Source organism: Amblyomma americanum, chromosome 7, assembly GCF_052857255.1.
Source record: "Amblyomma americanum isolate KBUSLIRL-KWMA chromosome 7, ASM5285725v1, whole genome shotgun sequence".
NCBI lineage: Eukaryota > Metazoa > Arthropoda > Arachnida > Ixodida > Ixodidae > Amblyomma > Amblyomma americanum.
This window is the reverse complement of record NC_135503.1, coordinates 181291779-181307180: the sequence shown is the minus strand read 5'-3', so window position 1 is coordinate 181307180 and position 15402 is coordinate 181291779. Positions and strand designations below refer to the sequence as shown.

The window sequence follows — 15402 nt, the reverse complement described above, 5'->3', positions numbered from 1 at the left end:
AATTAGCCTAGACTTGAAGAGGGGACGGAAGAAACTCTTGAAGCGGAAGTCGATGAGTGAGCTAACGGTTAGAGGGAACGCAGAGGAATCATTTGGAATGGTCTGTAGAAATAGGCGGTAAATTGCTTCGACAGGATACCAGCAAGCTATCTCAGGATTGGAAAGATCTTACTAAGAAGCGCCGAAGCATGATGACGCCTGACCCCACATACATACATCTTTATTTCCAGAAGACAACTGGATGGTCTCTTGGGCTAAAAGCTACACAAAAGCTTGACGAGGCCCAAGAGACCATTACAAGGCAGCAGCGTAAAGAATAGAAACATAATAGATGAATAGTACATAGGTAGACAGTAATAGGGAAATAATAAAACAGTTACTGTGACAGGTAATAATGATGTCAATCACATAAAGCTACCAGTAATGAACTGAAACCAAAATAAAACAACTGAAAAGCACATACGCGGAAACAACAAACAAAAATTAATGGATCACAACTGCACAAAACAGGAATGTAATTGTTTTTTGTTCAAGCCCACTGTGTGTCTATATTTGTTTAGTATTGTAGGGAGGTTATGGGTAAGTGACTGATATTTATAAAATGTACGAAAATGAGGAACTGCCCACGCATCAACATTTCTTGTTTGCACGCTAATATTTCGTCGCTCTAAGGATGCCAAGGACTTTAGAAGGTTAGTAACTTCACGGGAGGAAAAGTAGATTGACTGTAATAGGCGAAATTCATACAACTTGTCTACACTTATGATATTGAATGATTCAAATGCACCCTTTGTAGTTTCCATGGGCTCAATATTTGCTATGTAACGGATGATTTTTTTCTGTAAAACCAGGAGTTTATTTAAATTGGTTTTTGTGGTTGTGCACCAAATTAGACAGCAGTATCTTAAATGAGAGTTAAACAAAGCATGATATACTTGAAGTTTTATCTTGGGTGGAAGTACGGTACGACAGCGCGATATAACTCCTGTAATCGAGGAAAGTTTTTTACGAAGGTGATCAATGTGAGCATCCCAGGTTAGATGTGAGGAAAAATGTACACCTAATATTTTATGGTTGTCAACGATTTCAATTTCTTGGTGCTCATAGGTTATAGTGTGATTTATTTCAACTAATTTGTTTTTAGCGCGGAATATAATAGCTTTAGTTTTAGTGCAATTGATTTGAAGTCTGTTTAACTTGGACCATGTGGATAGCTTAGCTAAAAATTCATTACATTGCATGATTAAACCATCAGCATTTGGGCCAGAAATAAGAATAGTACTATCATCAGCATATATCACTAGTTTTACTGTATTATCAATATTCACCAAGTCATTAACGTATGCATTGAACAACAGCGGACCTAACACACTTCCCTGGGGTACGCCACTCTTTATCGGAAAAAGGGATGAGCTGCAGTTTTTGACAAACACTCTCTGAAACCTGTTGCTGAGGGAGCACTTCAGCAAAGCTAGACACGTGCCGCGGATCCCGTAAGCTTGTATTTTGGATAGAAGAATGTTATGGTCCAGACAGTCAAAAGCCTTGCTGAAATCTATAAAAACAGCCAACGAGAACAAATTACTTTCTATGTTTCGTAAAATATTTTCTTTTAATGTTAGTAAAGCAGTTTCCGTCGATCTGTCCTTCCTAAAACCGAACTGTGCATTTGTTATTATGTTTTCTTTGTTAAAGTAGTTAGTTATACGAGCAAAAATGATTTTTTCTAGTGCCTTAGTAAATACTGGGAGGACTGAAATTGGGCGATAGTTTGTTGCCAAGTTTGGGTCGCCGCCCTTGAAGATTACAGAAACCCTGGCACATTTCATTTTTTCAGGAAAGACGCCCGAATCCAGTATTAAATTAAATATGTAAGCAAGTACGGATGTAAGTAAGGTCAATACATACTTTATCGGCATGATTTGAATGTTTTCAATATCAAGCGCCTTACTGTTTCGGAGCAACATGAAAGTGTTATAAATCTCCTGCTCATCAGTAGGCTGAAGGTATATTGTTTTCATTGTACTAGTGGAGATTCCAGTTGTATCTGGAGGATAGTCACAAGGATTTGCAATACTCACAAAATGATTGTTAAGGTAATCCGCAAGCGCTTTACCGCTCAATTCACCGCCTTCATGTGTTAAAACATCCGGAAGGGAACTTTTACTTTTACGACCCAAAACAGTGTTTATTGCTTTCCATGCAGCATCCGGGCGTTGTCGAGCGCAGTCTGCAAATAACTGCTCACAGTATAAAGATTTGGCTCTCCGAAGCTCAGCGTTTAGCTTATTCCGCAATATTTTAAACTCCTTTAGAGTTTCTTTTGAACGTGAACGCAAGAAAGAATGAAAGTGACGATTTTTATTTTTGATCATTTGTAAGTGTTCTCGAGTGACCCATGGTTTCTTAATCTTTTTTGTTGGCACGATAGTTTGCAAAGGGAAATGTTTAGCATAGATGCACACAAAACGATTTATGAATTCGTTATACGCGTCATTCGCATCCACATTTTTTAGCACGGCAGACCAATCTTGGTTCATGATTTCATTCTTGAACGAGATTAGCTTTCCTTCGGTAATGCGCTGAACAAAAGATGTTTCCCTTTTCACATTCCTGTCCAGTGAATCTGTGCGATATGTTAAGAAAGTAGGACAGTGATCATTAACGTCGCAGGCAACTGTGCCTGCATTGTAAATTTCAGTGTCAAGATTCGTAACAATGAGATCTAGCATGGATGATGTAGAACATGTAATTCGAGTTGGTGTTTTAATCACATTTATGAAACCAGATGAAACCAGTTTTGTGCTAAAGTCATGAACACAGTTATTTTCCTCTAACATGTTTATGTTAAAATCACCACCACTGATGAGCCTAAGGTTGTTTTTACAAATAAATTCCAAGAAGTCTTCATAAAATTCTAAGAAGCGTGCAACATTCCCAGTTGGTGGACGATACAAGACAGAAATTATTTCTTGTTTATTTTTCAGCGTTAAGATTTCATAATCCACAGTGGTCTTACTGAATTCCGGCAAAATTTCACACTTCTTGTGCTTTGCAACTAGAATTGCGACGCCACCACCCCTGCTGTTTTTACGATTAAGAAAGAAGTTATTGTAACCATCTAGTTCCAACATTTTGCTGCTGTTTGTATACCAAGTTTCCGACAGCATTAGGACAGAAAATTGAGAGCAAAATTGCTGTAATAAAAGGACAATGTCATCTTCTTTACGGCTCACTGAACGTGCATTGATATGCATAACTGATTCGCATGATAAATAATCAAACTTCACATCAGATGGCAGAGTAAGCTCCTGATAATCCATCTTTCAATGCTTGAAAACACGAAGCAGATAGCCAGATGAGCACGATGTCGGCAATCACACGTTATCGGCATCACGAGCTGTGTTGCCCGCTTGAGTAGAAAAAATCTTGTCGACAACGTCCTCACCTGTCACATGCACAGTGGGCGTGTTATTTGCCTGCTTGGCACAGATTTTCCCGTTGTAGGACCACACTGATTTCCAGTTACACTCATATTTTTTTTTCACAGCCATTGCAAGTAGTTTCTTCAATGCGGGACAGAGGTGCTCATTAACATATATTGCATCTGATTTGTCTAGGCCGATGTCTTTGCTTGTAAGCCGTGTTTTTTTCGCCTTCGTCAGGACAATGTCTCGCTTCCTGCGGGATTTGAATTGGACGAGGATGTGCGACTTCCCAGCAGTTCGCGTCGGCACGCGATGGCAGACTTCAATGTCAGCTTCTTCTATCGGTTCTGAGATGGTGTTGCCAATTTTAGAGAGAATGTCACTCAGGGATTCGCCTTCAGTCTCTGCTATTCCTTGTATTTCAATGTTACACTTCCTTGAAAATTGTTCAGCATGAGTAAGCCTGCTTTCTGCATTTTGCAATTTACTTTCGAGAGATGCGCATCTGGCACACAGCGCCTCATTATCAGTTGATAGTTGCACGTTTTTGGAAACCTCATCATCCAGTTGTTTTTTGATGTCCTCTATTGTCCCATGCGCGAACTCAAGGCTCTCGGTCAAGCTTTTTTGCTCGGTTTTAGCTCACGAATTTCGTTTCGCAAATCTCTTTCCATAGCCTCTCGAAAGGCCTTCAGTTCAAGTTTTACTTCGTCTTTAAGTTTAACTAATTCAGCCCTCATTTCTTCCTTCAGCTTATTTAACTCTTTAGACATTTGAAAGAAAGCAGCCTTTCGGGTGCAACAAGACAATAAAGCACTGCAGCTTGAGACAACACACAAGCACAAGTCCAAAATCAGGCAGCAGCGACGACACACAATACAGAAGATAAGTCAAGGAATCGATACGGCGATAACACTAACCTGTGACAAGAGCGTACAACTGTTAACACAGTGCGCACGGGGCACGTCGCTGCTGCCAAGTGAGGCTAGCTGCGCTGATGTGGCTCCTTTTGTAGCTCCTGGCACTGGCGTAGGGCAGCGCAGTAGTTCTGCGCAGCTGACGGTCACGCCTCCTGGTACAACTTGCGGAAAATCCGGCGTAACAAGCTCAAGTCCGGCGTGGAGAGCTGGCTTGGTCCGGTGCGGGCGCTGAGTGCAGCCAAGCGGATTGTGCTTGTGACAAGAGCGTACAACTGTTAACACAGTGCGCACGGGGCACGTCGCTGCTGCCAAGTGAGGCTAGCTGCGCTGATGTGGCTCCTTTTGTAGCTCCTGGCACTGGCGTAGGGCAGCGCAGTAGTTCTGCGCAGCTGACGGTCACGCCTCCTGGTACAACTTGCGGAAAATCCGGCGTAACAAGCTCAAGTCCGGCGTGGAGAGCTGGCTTGGTCCGGTGCGGGCGCTGAGTGCAGCCAAGCGGTTTGTGCCTGTGACAAGAGCGTACAACTGTTAACACAGTGCGCACGGGGCACGTCGCTGGTAGCGCTATCAGAGGTGAACTGGCAAAACTATCAAAATTAGTAGCGCAATGTAGCCGACATAAAGAAGTTTAATACGGAGAAAACAAACATGCTCTATATAGCCTAGGTAGCCTAGAAGTGGTGATAAGGAAACTAGGCATAGGCAACATCCGATCCCCTGACTCATATCCAGCTGATACGGTCTGCTAGCGCATGGTTTGATGCTGCATGTACTATTATTCAGTACATAAACCACCCTTCCTTTGCAAAATAAATATGTGTTGGATGTTAGCGTTGTGTGTGTCTTTCTGAGTCCTTGTATCTTTAGCGCTACGTTTTTTACCCTTATCAATAAAGACTTCTGCAATGCATACATGAGGGCAACACAACACAAAGAAGTTAACAAACTATTTCTCAATAATAAGAGCAATAGGTTATTTCTTAGATATGCAAATAGTTTGTAAATACTTGGATAATAACTGCAGTAACGACAGTTGGAAGGAAACAGAATAAAAATTTCACGTATTTCTTCATTGTTTTGGAGCAAACCCAGTAGTGTCTTAATATTTGCTAAGAAGAGACGGAAGATTATATGCCAAGGATGGTAGTTCGTAATTGGTTCTAAACTGTGGTAGACACGAAGTGTCACTACATCGATTGTTGACAATAGTAGTACGATGTTCAACAGCTGCAAGTTGTGTTAAGATAGAACTCATACTTGTGGAATGAAAGCACATTATTTGCAACAAAACGGAATTCATAAATATTTTCCAGGAGGACATGACTGATTGAAACTATTGTACGATTAATACTCGACGTTGATTCAAAGTTTGCAATGACACAGATAATTTTTCTTTGCAAGACGACAAGTTTCCTCATAATTTTTTCATCTGTTGTGGTCCATATTAGAGTACAGAAGTGTACTTGAGGAAAAAATAGAGCATATATATTTCAGTGATATTACAGTAATAGTAGAGAAACACGGGAACGCATGGAGACCATTATAGTTCAATCCATCACTCATGGTTGTTTGAAATTGTTCAAGCGAGACATTATGACTTGTGATTGGTCTACTATCCTGAGCAAAACAAATGCGAATGATTTATTGAGTGACTTCAATAAAATATTTCTGTATAAATATGCTGAGAATTTCTCGTTGGTACCACTCAAGCTGTCAAGGAAAAAAAAAGGCATGGATAAACCGGGAACATTTAATATTGGTCATGAAGTGAAACCCTCCACCATTTTTTTGCGTCACTCTGCAAACCTGCGCTAAAATAATTAAAAGAAAGAACCAAGCAAATGCAGAGCTTCAGCGGGCCAAGAGTGCATATTACGAAAAAAATGTTTGCAGACGTTAATAGACAAGGTCCGGCTGCACGGAAAATTATAACGTCCTTGAAGAGCTAGGTCACCATTGGCCGCATCACTTCCCAGGATCAGAAATTTCATCACGTCGCTGCGTTTGAGATTGCCGGTGATGTCCGCAACCTCCTCATGACACCGCCTGCCTCGGCCCCGTTTGACACGTTGGCTGCTGAGTTCATGAAGCGAACAGCCGTCTTGGAACATCGCCGCCTGCAGCAGCTCGCCTCCTCCTCCGAAATGGGGGACCGCAAACCAGCACAGTTGCTGCGCCGGCTGCAGCAGCTCCTAGGCGGCAAGCCTGCCACCTTCGACCAAGCCTTCCTGCGTGGGTTTTTCCTTCAGCGCTTGCCGTCGTCGGTCCCCTGGTGCCTGTCCCCGCCCAGGGGTTGTCTTTGGAGAAGCTCGGTGAGCTGGCGGTCTTCGTCATGGACGTTTTCCACTCCACAATTTCTCTCGGCGCAGTCTCGCAGCCTCGCATCCCGTTATCATCTCTTCCCTCCCGCGTGAGCATTCAGAGCCTCCGTGACGACTTCCACGTAACGACTGGCCCGCCCGCACACGCTCCAGCCCGTCGCTTTGCTCCTGACCGTTTACAGATCGCCCGCAACGAGTTCGAACACATGCTGGAGCTCTGCATTATCCGACCTTCGTCTAGCCCATGGGCGCCCCCTCTACACATTGTACCGAAGAAATCCTCAGGAGACTGGCGCTTCTGTGGCGATTACCGCGCCCTCAACAAAGCTACCGTTCCGGACCGTTATCCCCTACCTCACAATTATTTATCTATTTATTATCATAGCCACAGCGCCATTGTCTGGCATTACAGTGGTGGGGGGGGGGGGGGGGGTTCACAAAGAAAAACTACACAAATACCACTGCGTGCAAGTGGTTACAAAAAAAAGATAACATTAAAAAAGAAAGAACACGAAATTGTTATACATAAAAAATAAAGAAACTGTCACAGCATGGAAGAAAATGAATCATTTGATAGTATGGACACTACTTCCTCGGGCAGCTTGTTTCATTTCAAAATTGTTTTCGGGAAAAATGACATTTTAGAAAGGTCAGTCCGGCATCTGTATTTTTTAACTTTAAGTGAATGATCTATCTGTAAAGATAATCAGGGTTGACTATATATTTTTTCTGTCTATTCCAGTTCTTGAATGAAATATATTATGAAACAATTTTAAACGCAGAACTCTCCTACGTGGTTGAAGTGTGTCCCATCCCAAAGCTTTTTTAGCGCTCGTTACACTGAAGTATCGCCCATAGTTAATAAAAGCAAAACGAACGGCCAAATCCTGAACTTTTTCTAGCTTTTGAATGTCAAGGAAGGATTTCGGGTCCCAGACTGTGCAAGCGTATTCAAGTATGCTTCTAACATTTGTATTATAAAGCAGTTGTTTTGTCTTCAAAGGAAAAAGTTTTGCTTTACGTCGCAGGAAGCCCAAAACGCGGCAGGCTTTGGCAGTAACAAAATCCACATTACGGCGCCAAGACAATGCACTGGTTAAGTATACACCAAGATATTTAAATTCCAACACTGAAAACAGTCTACTATTATTAATACTATTAGTGAAATTGTTGGGAACGTTCTTTTTGGTGAAACACATATGAACAGATTTTTGTAAATTAACATGCATTCCCCAATTTTCACACCACTGAGCTACTTTACACAAGTCCTGTTGTAAAGCATTGCAGTCACTCTGATTGTTTATGATTCTATATAATACACAATCATCCGCAAAAAGACGCATGCATGGAGAAATGTTGCGACGGCAAAGGCCTTCCTAAAATCTAGAAGTATACTGTCGACAGAATTGCCTTTATCTAATGCACTTGACAGGTTATGAACAAATTTGGTTAGCTGGGTAACACATGAGTAACCACTGCGAAAGCCATGCTCATTGGCATTTAATAATGAGTGTGTAATAAGATGACCCATAATATTAGTAAAAAACACGTGCTCTAAAACTTTACACAACACACTGGTCAAAGACAGTGGTCGATAATTTGAAACAAGATTCCTAGGTCCCGATTTATGTACAGGTAGAACATTTCCAAGTTTCCATTCATCAGGCAAAGAGCCGTCCTGTAATGACAGTGACAAGTATTGGAAGGTGCCTTGATAAAGAAAGAGCTCAAGAAGATAGCAGGACCGTGGGTGAGCCGTCTGGTCCGGTGGCACTGTTTTCATTTAAGCGTTCTAAGAGCGACACAATTCCTCGCTGGTCGAAATCAATGTTCGCCATAAGTTCGGTACTGATAAAGTCCGGGCGAAAATGGGCAGAGCTGTGGTTGACCACAGCAGAAAACATCGAGCTGAAAAACGTGTTAAAACACTTGGATTTCTCCAGATTATCATGAACGATAAATCCGTTATGATCGAGTGGTTGGACAGACAATTCATCCTTTCTGTTTCTTTTAACATATGCCAAAATTCCTTAGGGTGATCTCGGATACGCATTTTGAAAGAATGAAAGTAGGCAAATTTCGCCTCTTTGATTGAAGCATTCATATCTTTAGTAATCTTTTTTAACTGATCCATATTTTCTTGCGATGGATTTCTTTTGAAGCGTACGTATAGTTCATGCCTCTTTTCAACAACTCTGCGCACCGCTTTTGTAAACCACGGCTTGCTTTTGCTGCGACGTTTCGTCATCACCCATGACGGCGCATATCGTTCACGCAGATGAAAAAGTTAAACTTTCAGTGTGCGCCACAGTTCATCAATGCTAAGTGATTCAGACAATGTTTCGTACACATCGACATAGGATTCGAATGCCTAGGCTATCTCGGGTAAATTTGCTTTTCAATAACTGTAAATGCGCAGATTGCCACAGTCTTCAAGTTTAACATTCTGAAAGTTCATTTCTACTAAAACACAACTGTGATCACTGATACCGGGAAATATAAGAGTAGAAAAAGCTGCCGATGGTTGGTTAGTCAATAAGAAATCTAAGACATTATTGCCACGAGTTGGATGCAGCACTAATTGAGGTAAACTGAATGAATTACATAGATATAACATTTCTTTGCCTAATGCAGTATTGGCTCCAGACGGAACACCTGGTGAGCTCCAGTCTATTTCAGGGATTTTAAAATTACCTCTTATAATGAAACAGTCAGTTTTAACAGTTTCAATTGTGTCAGTTAGCTCGCTGATGGCTTTAAGCTGACTTCCAGTTTGCCTATAAAACGAGCATACGGACAGCGATTTACCATTTCAAAGTATAATTTGAGCTCATACAGCCTCACATGATCCAACATCAATTTCCATCTTACGAGAACTAACCTAGACGTCTACCAGAATAAATACGCCTCCACCATGTCTCTCCCGATCATTTCGATAGCTGATGTAATTGATTGGAAAAACTTCGCTATCGATGACGTCCCCATCCAGCCAAGATTCACATCCGATGACAACAGACCGTCTCGTCATGCCAATTAGACCGCGTAGCTTGCCCACTTTATTCTTAATACTTCTACAATTTAGAACTAGAAATGACAAAATAGATTGTTCAGGTTTAGCTTGTAAAGTAGTCCGAACTACCTGTCCCTGAGATTCGTCATATATGTATTTGACGCTATTCAAGTGAAAGACGTCGTATTTCAGATGCGCTTTGTCATTGGTACCCTTGTGAAATTTGGCGTAACCCCACAGCATTTTCCTTTTGTTTCGTAGTGATTCCGAGAAGTCCTCTGAAATGCTAGTCGGACTTCCTTTCAATTTTCTTGCATTCGACAGAACAGGTTCTTTCTCTTTGAATAAACTAAAATTAACAATTATTGGGCGAGTTCTTTGTGAGCTGAACCGTTTAGGCAATGGGATTTTTCTACTCCAGGATCAATTCCCAGAGGAGACGTACACAAGTCCAGGACAAGTTTTTCAAAACTTGTTTGCGACTCGTGTTCTTCATCGTTCTTAATGTCATAAAAGAGCAGATTGCACCGTCGAGATAGATTTTCAAGATCATCCACTTTCTTCGTCAGAGTTTGCCACTCAGACCGCTGCCTTTCACTATTCGCCCTACAGTCCTCAACAACGGCCCGCATTTCGTCGAGACGTGCAACTTTTGCTTCTAAATTTGCCATACGGGCATTCAGATCCAACATACCAGTTATATTTTCATCCTGATATCTCTCGCTGGTTGCAAGTTCTTCCTTAATATCTCTCTGGCCTTGGAAGAGCTCCTGCTGGAGCGTTTCGCCAGGACCTGGGTTAAGCTCTACGTCTCCAGAGAAAACAAGAAGTAAAAGGTAAAACGCAGCTCTTCGCAACAAAGAACAACTATACCTTCTGCGTAACATGGGTCTGTGGGCCACAGAATGAGAAGAAATGCATGCATACACTACAGGGGGTGGAAACAGCAAAACGTACACACAACATATATTTAAATACGTGCCACTAACCTGTGCGAAAAGCAGTAAATGCGTGAGCTGCAAAGCCATTTCAGTATTCTCAGTTCCGCGCCCCAACGGTGAAGTAGTGATTCGCGCCTTTTGTAGAGTGTAGTGGCACGGGCTGTAAATACATGGTGGGTTGACTTGCATTGCACACCGTCCAAAATGAGCTGCGAGGAACGTACAATCGATGAAGTCGATCGTGGTGGACACAGGCGAAGGCTCGAAGAATGAAACAGTATTCAGCGTTAACACATCATGCAGTGCAGATAATTCCTTGGCAGGAAAGCAGTGACTTGAATTAACAGCGATGAACACCTGCGCGAAAAGCAGCAAATGCATGAGCGGCAAAGCCATTTCGGTATTGCTGGTTCCACGCCCCATCGGTGAAGTGATGATTCCCGCCTTTTGTAGAGTGTAGTGGCACGGGCTGTAAATCCATGGTGGGTTGACTTGCACTGCACACCGTCCAAAATAAGCTGCGAGGCACACACAATCGATGAAGTCGACCGTGGTGGGCACAGGCGAAGGCTCGAAGAATGGAACAGGATCCATCGTTGACGCATCATGCAGTGCATATTGTCACGTGGTGGTGACGTTGAAGAACACAGTAGCAATACTGTGCAGGACAAAACTAATACCGGTTTCCATTGGGCGAACAGGAGCACTCGAAACTGCACTCAAAGTGCTCTCGCGAGTTCCAGCGCCTGCCATTGGTAGAACAGGAGCACGAGCTTCGTGTTCCATTGGCAGAGGAGGCGCGCTTTGGCGGCGCCGAGAGCAGCCGAGAGCAGCTCTCGGTGCTCCGTCGTCAACGGCGGAGTAGGTGGGAGAATGAAGGAAGTCTCATGACTTTTTGATGTCACTTCTGGTTTCATCCCGGGAAAGCCGTGCAAAATGGCGGATGGTGGTAGCGGTGACAGTCGGCCGGTGCAAGCAAGCGGAATATCAGTAGCTAAGCGCTGTCGTCTGGACGAAGAGTTGTTAATGCTGTTTGATGAAGACAGAAGCTGTAGCACAGATTCGAGCACAAGCTCCTCTTCGGACAGCAGCGGCAGCGGCGACGACGAGGATTTAGCATTGTATGAGCAGATGTTCGAGCAGCTTTTTACCCCGCCGGAGAAGCGACACAAGATCGAGTCTTATGTGGAAAAGACGGTCGCCGCTTATTCGGACGAAGAGGTGAGTCGTTGCATCCTAGTTAGAACCTGTAATCAATGTTTTGTATGGTGTGCTATTAGAGGGTAAAGAGAAAAAAGACCTGTATAGAGCAGGAGACCTACTACCATTTGAAGAATTCAAGAGTTATACTATCTATACCAGGTTCTATTACGACAATATGTTTAAGTCAGAGAAGCCTCAAAGCAAGTTCACCTTAAGAAACATAGAACGATTCAGCGTCCCCAGAATTTATACGAAATATGGCAAACGGTGCAGAGCTTACTATGTGCCTGCATTATTCAATAAACTATCCGATGTCGAGATCAGCCATACATCGATAAAAAAGGTAAAACGAGTACTAAAGGATGTTTTCCTTAAAAATCTATAAAAAGGTTTGCACCTTAACATTACATGCTGTATATGTGTTACGTTGTATATTTCCACATTCACTATTTCATTTTCTTTATTCAAGTGTCTAGATGTGTAATTATATATATTAGCCTTTTTACTTTGTTTTTTGTTTTTTTTTATGGAATTTCCCCGTGTCGTAGAGAAGATGCAGTATCTGTGTATGCTTGCCCAATTCTTTAGTTACTAACAAAATTCAATCTGTCCACAGACTAACGATGATGACATGTCGCGCTTGTGTACAAAAACTGTGAATGATCTTGTGCTTTAATCAAAAATTTCCGCTGTCCAGATAGCGACGACGGTAACATGTGCTCTTGTTTTTTTGTTGTACTTTGATAAGATTGTCAAGCCAGTGATTTAGTTCTAGAAAGGTACCGAGAAAACATGTGTATTTCGCAGGCTGCCGGCACCGCAGACAAGCACAACAGTGCTTAAGCGGTGCGGGAATGTACGCTTTGTAAACAGTTGGACAAAATAAAACATTATTATTAATATTATTATTATAACCGACCTTTGTTTTTCCATTTTACCTCACTAGTTTCGTAGGAATTTCCGACTGTCACGGCTGGCTGCAGATTCCCTTGCTGCTGAGTTCGCGAAATCGCCGCACTACCCTTCAAGAACTGATCGCGGAGGCCTGCCCACAAAGTCGCCTCAAGAGCATGTGCTGTCCTTTTTGTGGTAAGATATCGAAATAAAAGTTAATAAGGTATATTGTTGAGCTAATTGGTGCATCAATCACTTAAAACTTGCATTAGAGAAGAACCAGACACACGGAAGAAACACACAGACGTGGACTAAGCTGCTCGTTCACGTTTGTGTTTTTTCCGTGTGTCTGGTTCCTCTCTGCTGCAAGTTTTAAGTGATAACACATCGAAATTATTTACTATTGAAGAGAGAAGAGTTGTGATTTAGGATGAGTGATTGGAGGCATCTGATTACAAAAGCGTCACGGCACATCTAACCTGGCGCGAAGCGTGAAATTGAATGCACTTATACACTGCGCGAGGGTTTAGCAACCGATTTCTCAAATGCTTATGATGGCTGGAAATTCCTTTTACAGGTCACTGCTCTTCTGCATGCGAAGGACTCAAGGGCTCAATCTTCCCACCTGTGAAAATAAATGGGTTTGATCACACTTTTAATTCAATGTGCCCAGTTTTCTTTATTTCTGTTCTTGCCTATGGTTTTTAAAGGTATTTCATGGGAAAAATACCGCATGGCTGTACTAAACGTGCCTGATGAACACACGTGAAGCTTTTTCAGAGAACGGGGCAGATGTAAATTTTTCCTATACTTTGCCGCAATGCTTGATGGTAACATGAGATGCTAGTTTAACAATTTCGCATTAATAAAAAATTATCCCATTTCTTGCAGGTATGCTGCCAATAAATCCTGCATACGGGATGTTGCAGGCCGATTTGAGGTTGGGGAAAGCACACATAATAGGATGATGTACCGCGTTACGGCGTTTCTTCTGGACATCGCACCCCGCATCGTGACCTTCCCAGATGACTTGCAGAAGCTTGCTAATGCGTTTGAGCAGGTGACCAAAATTTTCTACTTCTAATTTGCGCCGTGCATAGGTTTTGACATTAATCAAACCAGCATGTCACTTGCCATCTATATTACCCTTTAAAACTGTCTTTTCCTTCACGAAACACTTTCAACTCTGAATGCTTTTGTTATACTTCTGCATGCTTACGCGCTAATAATTTGATCTTTGTTGTCACTATGCTATAAAAAAATTTTTAACTATCTTTGTGTGTGTTCTGCTGCTAATTTATTGTTGAGGGCCAGGGGCTCCTCAAGCCATCCTAGAACGACTTTTTCCTTGGCCTCCTGTACGTACGCCCTTGTGTATGAATAAACAGTCTGGATGAATGAACTGGGCATGCATTTCATGCCTTCCTGCACATGTAACAATGTCAATGGATGTATGTTGCTACGAGGGGACTTAACATACCCAACTAAATAAAAACACGTCTATATACTACTTATAATTTGGATGTCTGTGTTCTGACCTCGTGTTACTGAGCATTAGCTGCAGTCTCTTCACACATTGCCCTAATGCCGAGATTGTTTTGCGGCATGCATGTGTATGCCAGTAAGGTTCTGGCATCCAGCAAACAATGCTTCCATATTAGTGAGGGCCATTGTTTTAATATAACCGCGTGAACATTGGACTTGTCGGTCATGCTAGGCAACTTGCAGGCCATCATCATTTGTAAACATGTTTAGCAGACTGTTACAACCGTATAAAGCCAACAGCCAAGAAAAGCATGGGGACATGAGCTGTGTTTGAAGCTGAAATGAGAAAAAAAGGAGGAGAAAGAGAAGGGAGGAAGGCGGATGGAAAAATAACTTGCCACCGATGAGAGCTGAGGCCACAACCTCCACATTATGCATGTGTTGTACATGAATTGTGCTATTATGACGGCTATCAATATCCGTCTTCTCGTAACATTTTTTTTTTCAACTTCCAGGTTTCAGGGTTTCCAGACACCATTGGCTGCATTGACGGGAGCTATATTCGTGTTAGGTGCCCTGCTGGTAAGGTGCGGTCAGTGTACGTGAATAGGCACCATTACCCATCCTTGACGCTGCAGGGGATATGTGATAGCCGGAAGAGGTTCCTTGATGCCAGCACTGGTGCACCTAGTAAAATTCACGACTCCAGGATCTTTCGGCTCTCAAACATTTCGAAGATATTGCCTCAACTCTGTGCTGGAAAATACCAAATACTTGGGGACGCTGCATACCCATCTCGAGAGTTTTTGATGACTCCCATTCGAGACTATGGAAGCCTGGATGCCTCTGACAAGGCATTTAACACCAAACTTTCAGCTACCAGTGTGCTAATTCAAAACGCATTTGGGGAATTAAAGGGTAGATTTAGGCAGCTACAGCGTTTGGACCTCATGACTGTAGACAACATGCCAAATTTATTTTCTCTTGTTGTGTCCTTCACAACATCTGCATCGACAACGGGGATTCATATCATAGTCCACTTCAGGACAAGCGTTTGAGCTCCCAGGTTAACAATGATCAGAGCCCTACTGTAGATGAAGTCTGCAGTGGAATATCTAGAGAAGAGAGCCTCTTACGGGCACTTGCAGAAGTTAAACGAGAAAAAATTCAGTCCAAGATTGGACTGAAGAGGAGGTACCC

General features: G+C 42.5%; 1 protein-coding gene across 2 annotated transcripts in view; it reads left to right on the top strand.

Moving 5' to 3' along the window:
- LOC144096778 (protein 5NUC-like) overlaps window positions 1-15402 on the top strand; it is a 414953-nt gene that overhangs the window by 286017 nt on the left and 113534 nt on the right. The window lies entirely within an intron of this gene.